General features: G+C 38.7%; 1 long non-coding RNA gene and 1 pseudogene across 1 annotated transcript in view; both read right to left on the bottom strand.

Moving 5' to 3' along the window:
* Nucleotides 1-7,999: 7,999 nt before the first annotated feature.
* Nucleotides 8,000-8,997, bottom strand: LOC144228023 (small ribosomal subunit protein eS4, X isoform-like; annotated as a pseudogene).
* A 496-nt stretch (nucleotides 8,998-9,493) lies between these two features.
* The window catches only part of LOC144228096 (uncharacterized), a 5,329-nt gene continuing 2,975 nt past the window's right edge, over nucleotides 9,494-11,847 (bottom strand). Inside the window, exon 3 of the long non-coding RNA XR_013334118.1 lies at nucleotides 9,494-9,727. This is a non-coding gene — a long non-coding RNA (uncharacterized LOC144228096). The remainder of the gene's footprint in view (nucleotides 9,728-11,847) is intronic.

Below are 11,847 nucleotides of genomic sequence, written 5' to 3'. Positions count from 1 at the left end.
CACTTAGGCTCTTTCCATGTTTTGGCTATTGTTGAAAGTGCTGCTATGAACATTGGGGCACACGTACCGCTTGCATCAGCACTCCTGTATCTCTTGGGTAAATTCCTAGCAGTGCTATTGCTGGTTCATAGGGGAGATCTATTAATTTTTTGAGGAACCTCCACACTGTTTTCCAGAGGGGCTGTACCAGTTTACATTCCCACCAACAGTGGAGGAGGGTGCCCGTTTCTCTACATCCTCGCCAGCATCTAGAGTCTCCTGATTCGTTCATTTTAGCCACTCTGACCAGCATAAGATGGTATCTCCGTGTGGTTTTGATCTGTATTTCCCTGATGAGGAGAGATGCTGAGCATCATTTCATGAGTCTGTTGGCCATCTGGATGTCCTCTCTGGATGTCCATTCTGAACAGACAGAAGTGTCTGTTCATGTCTTCTGCTCATTTCTTCACTGGATTGTTCTTCAGGTGTGGACTTTGGTGAGTTCCTTATAGATTTTGGATACTAGCCCTTTATCTGATATGTCTTTTGTAACTCTCTTTTCCCATTCTGTTGATTGCCTATTAGTTTCGTTAATTGTTTCATTTGCCGTGCAGAAGCTTTTAATCTTGATGAGGTCCCAGTAGTTCATTTTTGCTCTTGATACCCTTGCCTTTGGTGATGTGTCAAGTAAGAAATTTCTGCAGCTGAGGTCAAGGAGGTTGTTTCCTGCTTTTTCCTCTAGGGTTTTGATGGTTTCCTGTTTCACATTCAGGTCCTTCAACCATTTTGAGTTTATTTTTGTATATGGTGTAAGGAAGTGGTCTATTTTATTTTTCTGCATGTTGCTCTCCAGTTCTCCCAGCACCATCTATCAAAGAGGCTGACTTTTTTCCATTGGATACTCTTTCCCCCTTTGTCAAAGATTAATTGGTCATTAATTGTCCATACATTTGTCCAATGCTGGGGTTCTCTATTCTATTCCATTGGTCTATGTGTCTGTTTTTGTGCCAATACCATACTGTCTTGATGATGACAGCTTTGCAGTAGAGGCTAATGTCTAGGATGGTGATGCCTACTGTTTTGGTTTTCTTCTTCACTATTACTTTGGCTATTCGGGGTCTTTTGTGGTTCCATACAAATTTTTGGATAGTTTATTCTAGCTTTGAGAAGAATGCTGGCGCAATTTTGATTGGGATTGTGTTAAAGGTGTAGATTCCTTTGGATAGTATTGATATTTTAACAATATTTATTCTTCCGATCCATGAACATTGAATGTTTTCCCATTTCTTTGTGTCTTCTTCAATTTCCTTCATCAGTTTTCTATAGTTTTCAGCATACATATCTTTTATATCTTAGGTTAGGTTTATTCCTAGGTATTTTATAGTTTTTTGCACAATTGTGAATGGGGTCAGTTTCTTGATTTCTCTTTCTGTTGCTTCATTATTGGTGTATAAAAATGCAACCGATTTCTGTATGTTGATTTTGTACCCTGCAACTTTGCTGAATTCATGGATCAGTTGTAGCAGACTTTTGGTGGAGTCTGTCGGGTTTTCCAGGTAGATTATCATGTTGTCTGCAAAGAGTGAAAGTTTGACTTCATCTTTGCCAATTCTGATGCCTTTAATTTCCTTTTGTTGTCTGATCACTGATGCTAGGACTTCCAGCACTATGTTAAATGACAGTGCTGAGAGTGAACATCCCTGTCGTGTTCCTGATCTCAGGGGGAGAGATTTGTTTTTAATTCCTTGTTGTGCTTCTAATGATAATACGTCTATATTTAGTTTCCTCATCATAGCTTTCCTGTCCTTAGGAATTTGGCATGAGTTTCTGAGGGCTGGACCAGGAGGCAATTGAGTGTGCACCTTACACTGTATCCAGAATTATCCTCTCTCAGACCTTAGGTCTTGTCCATAGAACAAGTATGAACTCTCTCACTCCCTCCTTCTGGTTGAACTCTTTTCCTGCCAAGCACAGTGTCTGTGAGAGGCTAAAGGGAGAGTTTTTGTTTCCCAGTGGCTTCAGGGCCTCAAGCCTAGAGGCTGGCTGTCAGCATCTCCCACTGTTCCTTCGGTGATGCCTCACAGTCCTATTATAGTTGCGCTCTGGTGAGTCTGTCTACAGGTTATACTGCCTGACATGTTTAGACCTGTCTGAGTTCTCAACTTCATAACTTGAGTTTATGCTCTGGGACCCTCACTCCATTGATTTAGAAATGATAGGACTTGATTATTTTTGTGTTAACATTAATTTAAAAAATTTCACATCACTGAATCTCCATTGACTTTATTTTTCAAATTCATTTGTGTACCAAACTACAATTTAATCATGAAACTATTCTAATACCCTTGTGAAAAAGTGATTAATTTCTTCAGAATCTTGCTTGACAAAGTAGATGTTTTCTGTTCTTATTTTGTGATCACTGATACTTGTGCCCTTTAAGGTGAAAAGTGGGTAACAAAGAAAACAAAGGGAAGGCAAACGGTATTTAAATTTTTTTAATACAGAAATTATATTATTCTTAAAAAATCTTCTTAGAAACTTTTTCTACAGCTTTTAGGTACTATGATAAAATAAAGCATTATACGGCAAAAATTCAGAATGTATTGTAAAAACCACTATTAACAAAATGAGTAATAAAAAGAAGAAAACTGTTAGGTGAGTAAAAATCTGATGTGAAAGAAATTTCTGTGGCTTTAACTAGATCCATCCACAAAATCATTCAGCTTCAACCTTATGCCAAGATGCTAGCTGCGTATCAAGGATGTGAAAATAATAAAGGTGTGGTTTGTGCTTCAGAGGGATATATAATTTAGTGAGGGGACAGGAATATGCCAAGAGGTGTGATAGACATTGTTGGAGACCAAAGTCACATTTCTTTGGCCACCTCTGACATGGGGTATGTTGGGAAGTAACCATGTACAGTGATGGCTTCTCAGTATTAGTGTTCACTGAGTTTCTGAGCTTTATAGCCTCAGGGATTTCATTGCAGAACTATTTTACTCTCTCTCTCTCTCTTTGTGTGTGTGTGTATGTGTGTGATTAACATGCCTGTGAAGAACCAAACCAATAAGGAACAGGAGTTGGTGGGCAAATGCCTCTGTCCTTCAAAGGACAATTATAAGGAATATTCTACATGGTTCCTCAGGGGGTTCCCACTGAATCCCACTGGGATTCAGCCCCAATTACTTATAGCTGTAAACTGCTTATTGAATTTCCCTCTTTAGCTGTCTTGTTCTTCCCTCTCTGGCTTCCTGGGAACACCACTCAAATAAACTACTTATACCCAAGTTTCTTGTCACTTTCATCCAAACCAAGGTCTTGTTTTTGCCAGAACCCAATTTTTGCATTATCAACATAAGGTAATAATTTCTGTAGATGATAAACATATAAACAGACATCTCTGGTTCCATAGAGGATGGATCAATGAATTCTTTGAGTAGGAGTTTCTGGGAAAGACTGTAGTCAATTGCAGGAGCCAAAAAAAAGAGGAGAAATTTGAAACTGAGAGTTGAAAGATAAGCTTCGGGGTGCCTGGGTGGCTCAGCTGGTTAAGCTCAGGTCATGATCTCATGGTTCATGGGTTTAAGCTCTGCATTCTAAGAGCTTAGACAGAAACTCAGAGCCTAGAGCCTGCTTCAGATTCTCTGTCTCCCTATTTCTCTGCCCCTCCCCAACTCGTGCTGTCTTTCTCTCTCTCAAAAATAAATAAAATTTTTTAAAAATTAAAAAAAAGAAAGACAAGGGTCTCCAATTTCTTTAACTTTCATTCAGTATGAGATATCTAGTCCTGGGAAGATACTGGAAGCTAAATTGCATATATCTTGTTATTTGAGTGAGTTATATTTGCCTGAGACCTTATGTCTCAGGAGGAGTCAATAATGAGACAAGTTGGAGCCAATGCCTAGCTCGTCCTTGGACTAAGCAATTCTTAGAACCAAGCCTATGAACATATCCATGCCTTGACCTTTGATACCATCTCTTGATTAGTGAGGATGCTTCAAGGTATGAGAATGTCAAGATCAACAGGGTTGGTCCAGGTTAAAGATAAAAAGACAGCTTGCTTGCAACACTGATTGGTGACTTTCAACTGTCTTGAAACCAAGCTCCTGGGGGAGTGCGCTAGGTTCCGTGAAAGAGGGGCTATCAAAATATAAAGAAAGGGTCAAACGAAAAAGTTGTGATTCATCAAAGCATTGTAAAACAAAAGACAAACCAAAAAACTAAACTAAAATAATGAAAGCCTCCCTGCATCAGGCCCATTCCCCAGCAGACGGCAGTGACTTGGCTAAGATATCTAAAGAGCAGGAGATCTGAGCAGGCCTCTACTGGTGTTAATGGGATGAATAATATCCTCCCTCAGCTCCACAACCTAAAACCATGCTGAGAGATGGGCAGAAAGTTTCTGAGGGCAAAAAAGGAGGGAAAAGAACTGTGGCGACTGCCCCATGGACTGTCCCAGTCAAAGAAGGCAATGGGCTGGGAAGGGGGAGAGCTCTGGTTCTCAGACTCAGAGATTATGGATATAGTTAGCCACATCCCTGTCAGTATTTTTACCAGTCATCTAGTAGTTGGCTATTGGGTAACAATGGCATACTTAATGAACCAACAAGATTATGCTGCTTCTTTTAAAAAAGCTCCCCAAAACCAACCAACCAACCAACCAACCAACCAACCAAACAAACCGAAAAAGAATTCTCTCCTTGAGCAATATAATAGGCCCTAATGTAGAATGCAGGGACAAACAGTACAAAACTCTAAGTATGAGGCCTCTGTTTTACATAGTAATTCTTAAAATAACTTTTAGATTTCATTTCAACTCTGAGTTCTCATTTTCTCACTTGTGAAATGGAGATAATAATACTTGCTTCCCAAAGGATTGCTGTATAGGAGAAAATGTATGTTGAGCCTCCAGCGTTTAAGTGCCTGACACATGCCAGACATTCAGGAAATTTTAACTATCTCCACTCTCTCTTCTCTCTTTAAAATAGCTATTCTAAGTAAAAATGTTTACTTTCTAAAAAATTCTCAGCCTGAAAGAGGGAGAAAAGAAAGCAAACTTTATTTCTATAGAAACTCAACAGTCAGATTTGGGGTATTTTTTTGGGAGATTAGGAAATGGGTTAGATTGCTGTGATTATTTCCATTCTTACAAGAGTCCCAGAAGACTTATGCCTAATTTGCAAGTTAAGAATTGTAAACTAAAGAAAAAAAAAAGAATTATAAACTGTCCTTACTTTGATGACTTTCATGAAATTGAAAAGAAACTAAGTAATAACAAGTATGATTACATAATTTATGGTTCATGAAAAATCCCAAAATTTTTTGAAAATGTACGTGGATAAAAATAATAGTAGTCCTTGTTCTGCCTCTCAGACATAGTATCCAAAGTAGTTACAGGACTGTAATTTATATTTTAGTCTTTCACTGTATTTATATGTTATTATATATACATTATTACATATTACTATATTTTACTATGCTTATATACTTTACTTTCATTATATAACTGCTATACTTATAATTTACTATATATATACTCTAACATATAGTATAGTATTATATATACTATAATTTACTTCATAATTTGTATATTTTACTCTAATACTATTTTACATTATTTTCCTTTTTTATAGTATTTTAAATATGATTACTGGTAAATGCTTCAATATTTAGGTATACATATGTGTGTGTGTATATGACATATGCATGTGTGATAANTTACTATGCTTATATACTTTACTTTCATTATATAACTGCTATACTTATAATTTACTATATATATACTCTAACATATAGTATAGTATTATATATACTATAATTTACTTCATAATTTGTATATTTTACTCTAATACTATTTTACATTATTTTCCTTTTTTATAGTATTTTAAATATGATTACTGGTAAATGCTTCAATATTTAGGTATACATATATGTGTGTGTGTATATGACATATGCATGTGTGATAGTACGTTTGTCTTGAAAATTCAGGATAATTTCACCATAATGTTTTCATGCAGACTATTGTAGCCAACAAAATGAACTCTACAGTTAGTTCTTGCATCTCATTAGCCATGCCATTTAAAACGTTTCTATGATGTCATTGTTTGGAATTCAGAGTTTCAATCCAGAAGGTTTTTATCATAGTAACTGTACAACTGTTTGTATTGACTATTAAACTGGTTGTTCTTAATCTTATATTTGGGCTTACTTTGAGCAAAGATGTTATGTGGGATTCTTTTTTAAAAGCTAATTAATGTTAACAATAAACAATCATTTCCTGAATACCTTTTTTGAGAAGAATGGTGTGCTAGGCTTTGTGAGTAACGTAAAGATGAAATTTCTCCCTGACTTCAGAAGCTCACATCATGGAGAGAGAGAGAGAGAGATACATTCATTAATTCCTAATATTGAGAGTTACCATGTATGCGGAGAGCGTACCAATAACTTTACAAACATAGAAGATGGTATATTACGAGTTCTATAACAAAGATACAGACTTGTTTTAGATACTGTGGGAAAGGAAAGTCAAATTAAAAAAATTGTTTTAACTTTTACTCAGTATTGAGAGACAGACAGAGCACAAGCAGGGGAGGGGCAGAGAGCTAGGGAGACACAGAATCCCAAGCAGGCTTCAGGCTCTGACCTGTTAACACAGAGACTGATGTGGGGCTCAAACTCATGAACTGTGAGATCATGATCTGAAGTCGGCTGCTTAACTGACTAAGCCCCCCGNTTCAGGCTCTGACCTGTTAACACAGAGACTGATGTGGGGCTCAAACTCATGAACTGTGAGATCATGATCTGAACTGAAGTTGGCTGCTTAACTGACTAAGCCCCCCAGATGCCCCAAGGAAAGACAAATTTTGATTAAAGGTAGCTGATAAGGATTTGTTCAGGACGTATTATAGGATATTTGCCATGAAGGATTGACTAGATTTTGATAAGTGAAAACCAAGTAGGAGAAGGACATTCTTGGTAGCAGGGACTATATATGCATGTGTACTCATAAGTAAATGCAGACTCAAAATATACATGTATTTTTGTTTATTGTGTTCCTGTACTACAGAATATTTTTATCCAATGAATCCTAAAAGAATGTCACTATGATGTAATTATCTAAAGGATACTGAGACCATTCAGCCTCTTTAAAAAAAAATTTTTTTATAGTTTATTTATTTTTGAGACAGAGAGAGACAGAATATGAGCAGGGGAGGGGCAGAGAGAGAGAGAGAAAGAGAATCTGAAACAGGCTCCAGGGTCTGAGCTGCCAGCACAGAACCTGATGAGGGGCTAGAACCCATAAAATGCGAGGTCATGACCTGAGCCAAGGTCAGACACTTAACCAACTGATCCAACCAAGTGCCCCCCATTCAGCCTCTTGAACAGCATAAAATCACATGGGAAAAGGTAATTTAAAGATAGCTGGTTAGGCTGTGGTTGGTTTAGGTGGTGAGTTGGGAGGCAGTGAGCTGGATAAAAGGTGGTGGTGTCAGTCTGTGTACAGGTCTCATTAGGTTATAATCGAGGTATCAGCTGGGCTGTGTGCCTTTTTGGAGACAGTAGAGGGGAATCCTTTCCTTGCTCATTTAGGTTGTTGGCAGAATTCAGTTCCTCGTGATTTTAAGACTGATGTTTCCGTTTTCTTGCTGGCAGCTGAAGGCTGTTCCCAAGTTCTAGAGGCCACACACATGCCTTGACTCATGATCCCTTTTCTTTATCTTCAAAACCAGCAAGTCTTCTGCATTTACCTTCTACTTTTAAGGACACATTGATTCCATTGGATCCACCTGTATAGTCCAGGCTACTCTGTCCATCTCAAGGTCTTAAACTTCAGTGACATCTGCAAAGTCCCTCTTTGCCATGTAAGATGACATATTCTGAGGTTCCAGGGATTAGAATGTGGACATCTTTGGGGGACCGTTATTTGGCCAACCCCACAGTGATTTTTTTTCTTTTTATTGTGTTGTATTGATCTTTCATTATGTATAAAGACTTTCAATCACATCACCTAAGGACCATTTTACCCATTGCTCTATTTGGCCGCCAGTCTCTTGTCTCTCTCTTCAGCAATGGTGAGCAGATACCATTTCCAGGGGGAAGAGACATCCATGGTTTGTTGCCTTTGCCAATAACAAAAATATTGGAGAGCCGGGTGGCAAAGCTTTTGCCACTGGCATCTTTCACGTGAACCAGGGTGTCTCTCTCTGTTGGTGATCACACCAATTCTTCCCAGGTTAGCATCTCCAGTCACCATACACAGATTACTGGTACCAAACTTGATGAAATCAGTAATCTTTCCAGTCTCCAAATCAATCTGAATGGTGTTATTCACCTCTATGAGGGGATCGGGATAGCAGATGGTGCCAGCACCATGGGTCACCAGATGAGGGATTCCTTTTGTTCCCACAAAGATCTCTCTCACTTTGCACAATTTATACTTGGCCTCTTCAGGTGTGATCCAATGAAGAGCAAACTGACCCTCGGTGTCATAGATTAGGTAGAAATTCTCCCCAGTCTTATCAATGCTGATGACATCCATAAAACCAGCAGGGTAGGTTATATCGATTCGGACCTTGCCATTAGTCTTAACCAAACGTTGCATACAGATCTTTTTTTTTTTTTTAATGTTTTATTTATATCCAAGAGAGAGAGATACAGCATGAACAGGACAGGGTCAGAGAGAGAAGGAGACACAGAATCTGAAATAGGCTCCAGGCTCTGAGCTAGCCATCAGCACAGAGCCCAGTGTGGGGCTTGAACCCATGAACTGTGAGATCATGACCTGAGCCAAAGTCGGACGCCCAACCAACTGAGCCACCTCATACAGATCTTCTTTACTTCATCTCCTGCTAGGGCATACTTAAGTTTGTTCCTCAGGAAAATGATGAGAAGGAAACATCCTCTCAACTTATGGGGACCAGTAGATGGACAAGGGGCAAACACACCAGTCAACTTATGCAGCATCCAATGCTTTGGAGCTTCTACCTGCTTCAGATGCTTCTTGGGACTATGAGCCATGGCTGCATTAGGCACCAAAAGAGCAACCCCGTAGTGCTTTTATTCTCCTCGGGTACATCCTGGAAATGTAGCTGGTGGCAAAACACACATGCTTCTGTTTGGGTGTTGTGGGTATCAGTAGCAGCAGTGACAACAGCAAATCATGAGACAGAATCCACTGTGAGAGATGATGACTTTCAATTTTAACTCATTGATGAACCCAGGGCCCAATGGATCTTTTGAGTTAAGAAACGTAAATTTCTAACAACAATTTTTCAACGTCTACCAGCTATATGCTAGACAGTGTAGAAAACGTGGAATTCAGCCTACAACTCCTATCCAACAGATTCTCAAATTTAATGTGTCAGACTGAGGGAAAAGCAGCATGATAATGGTGTGAGGCATAGCCTAAAGGGTAAAAAACAACTTAGGGAGGGGTGAGACATTGCCATGGGTTAATAAAATGTTATCTTGGGTCCTTTGGACAACTCTATCAATTATCTATGTTCTAGGCCTTTTAGGAAGTTTAGGAACAGACCCTGCATTTTTGTTTCATTCACTGCTTTATTCTCAACATCTAAAACATTGTTACCACTTTGTAGGTGCTCAACATATCCTTGTTGAATGACTAGTGTGAAAACTCAGATCAGAGAGGGGAGGTGATAAAGGTCAAAAAGCTGGTTTATGGCAGAGATGGATCTAGAAATGAGCTTGGATTCTTCATTCTTCTATCAAATTCAGGAGGCAGCTTCTGGAAAATGAAACAGTGCAACAAATGAAGTCTCCTGAATGCTGACTCTCTTATCTTCCACATAGTATTTCTTCTTCCTATATAAAATACCATTAACCAAATCTCAGTTTAATGTCTGAAATGTGAGTCAAGAGAATTGAGTTCTGTTCCTAGCTCCTCTATTCACTCCCTTTGTCACCGAGGCAAATTACTTAACCTGTCCAAACTTAGTTTCTTCTTCTGTCATGGAAGAGCCAGGCTTCCTTTCATTGCTCATGTCCTAGGAGTCTAAATTTCACGAACGCTAATCAACAAGCTCACTCACAAATCATATGTCTGAACATCCTTCTATCAGTGTTCCTGGAGTGTGGTCAGCACATCACCTCTATCAGAACCACCCCAGTCCTTTAAATATGCTGATTTTGCAATTGTTAAAGAGAATAGTTGCTGATTTGGAGGGATTCCCATTAGGCCATGCTTCCCAAGTCTTTCACTTCTATAGTTATGGTACATATAAAAAGTGACAATGTTGGGACTCCTGGCTGGCTGAATCCGAGGAGCATGCGATTCTTGATCTTAGGGTTGTGAGTTCAAGCCCCACAACGGGGGTAGAGATTACTTAAGTAAATAAAAACTAAAAAAAAGTGGTAATATTTATGTGGTGTACTGGGGTAAGAAAGCTTAGAGTGTCTCCTTGCCAATGCACATGTCACTGAGAAGCTGCCAGAAGTATCACTGAGTGAGAAAAACAAGTTACAGAAAAATATGTACTATATATGATCCATTTTCAAGATAATGCCAAAACTCTGTATATGTAACATGTCTACATGAATATGTATTATATGTTTGTATATGATCATGTGTTATATTATGTGCATGTAGATACACAATGTTATAAGAATATTGAAAGGATCACAGGGGAAGAGAGAACACAAAGAATAAAGAGAAAAAAAAAGTGTAAACACCAGTATGTATGCTATGAATCCATTTATGCATCTATGTAAAATAATGTATTTGTATATGAAGACATTTAAGAAATTAAAAATGCAGATCCAGGGCCCTTACCTTACATCCATTAGAGCAGAATTTAAAAGATAGGAAATATGAAGAGGTGGGTGTCTGCATCATTAACAAGTATTCCAAGTGATTCTGTAACAGTCAAGTCTGTAAATCTTTGCATTACATGCTAATATCATTAGCTGTAAATACAGTGTATTTGGAAATTTCCATCCTGCAGTGCAGGCTCAGCTGATGCTCACTGTCTTGGACCATAGTAGATGCATAATAAATATCTGCTGAGTTTTTGAGTCATTTGGAGGATGGGTGGAAGGAGTGAGGGCCAAAGTGGTGAGACAAGCAGATCATCTGGGCAAGGTCAAGCTCAGGAGATGAAGCAAAAAGCATACAAGAACAAATGGACTGGGCCCTCTTGCCATTTTCAGACATTCAACCTATATTTGTTAGGCACTGTGTATATGTAAGACACTTTTCTCTATCTCACATAATTCCTAAATAATCTTCTCCAGATTCAGAGATGAAGTGAGTTAGCAGTACTATCAGAATTGGAATTTGAACCCAACGTATTTTGAGCATTAAGCTACTGAACCAGACACATGGCAGCTGCTGAGGATAGGGTGGTGATCTCAATAGGTAGCTTTTTCAGATCTAGAATCATGTCGCTCTACCGTGATCATTTCTGCCTCTTGGCACTTATTAGTTGACCCTCCTATTCAGCTGCCTAGAAGCAGCTTCTTTGTCCTATATTTCAACTTAGAGCTTGTCAAAGAAAGATTATAGTAAATGTGGTTTTTGTCCATTATCTCTAGCTAGTGTTTTCACAGTGGGGAGGAAGTATCATTTCCCAGGTGACTTTGCATAGTGCAAGGTCCCCTCACCCCTCTAAAAAGACTAATTTTAGTTTTTTCCAATTCTTAGGCATCTACCAAGTGAGAATAATTCTGGCTCTTCGCCGCCTCATCTGCTAAGTGCTTTTCTGGTAGAGCAGAAAGATGAAAGTGGGGAAAAAGATGCTCTCTCATGGAGGTCAGGGGTAGGGTAACAAATGATACAAAAAATTCTTCACACGTACCCATTTTTCAGTGATCTCATCCCTGGCGTTGGGGACCATTATGAAAAAAAAA

This window comes from Crocuta crocuta, unplaced genomic scaffold (genome assembly GCF_008692635.1).
Source record: "Crocuta crocuta isolate KB4526 unplaced genomic scaffold, BGI_CrCroc_1.0 scaffold162, whole genome shotgun sequence".
NCBI lineage: Eukaryota > Metazoa > Chordata > Mammalia > Carnivora > Hyaenidae > Crocuta > Crocuta crocuta.
The sequence above is the reverse complement of the archived record's forward strand: the minus strand, read 5'-3'. Positions and strand labels throughout refer to the sequence as shown.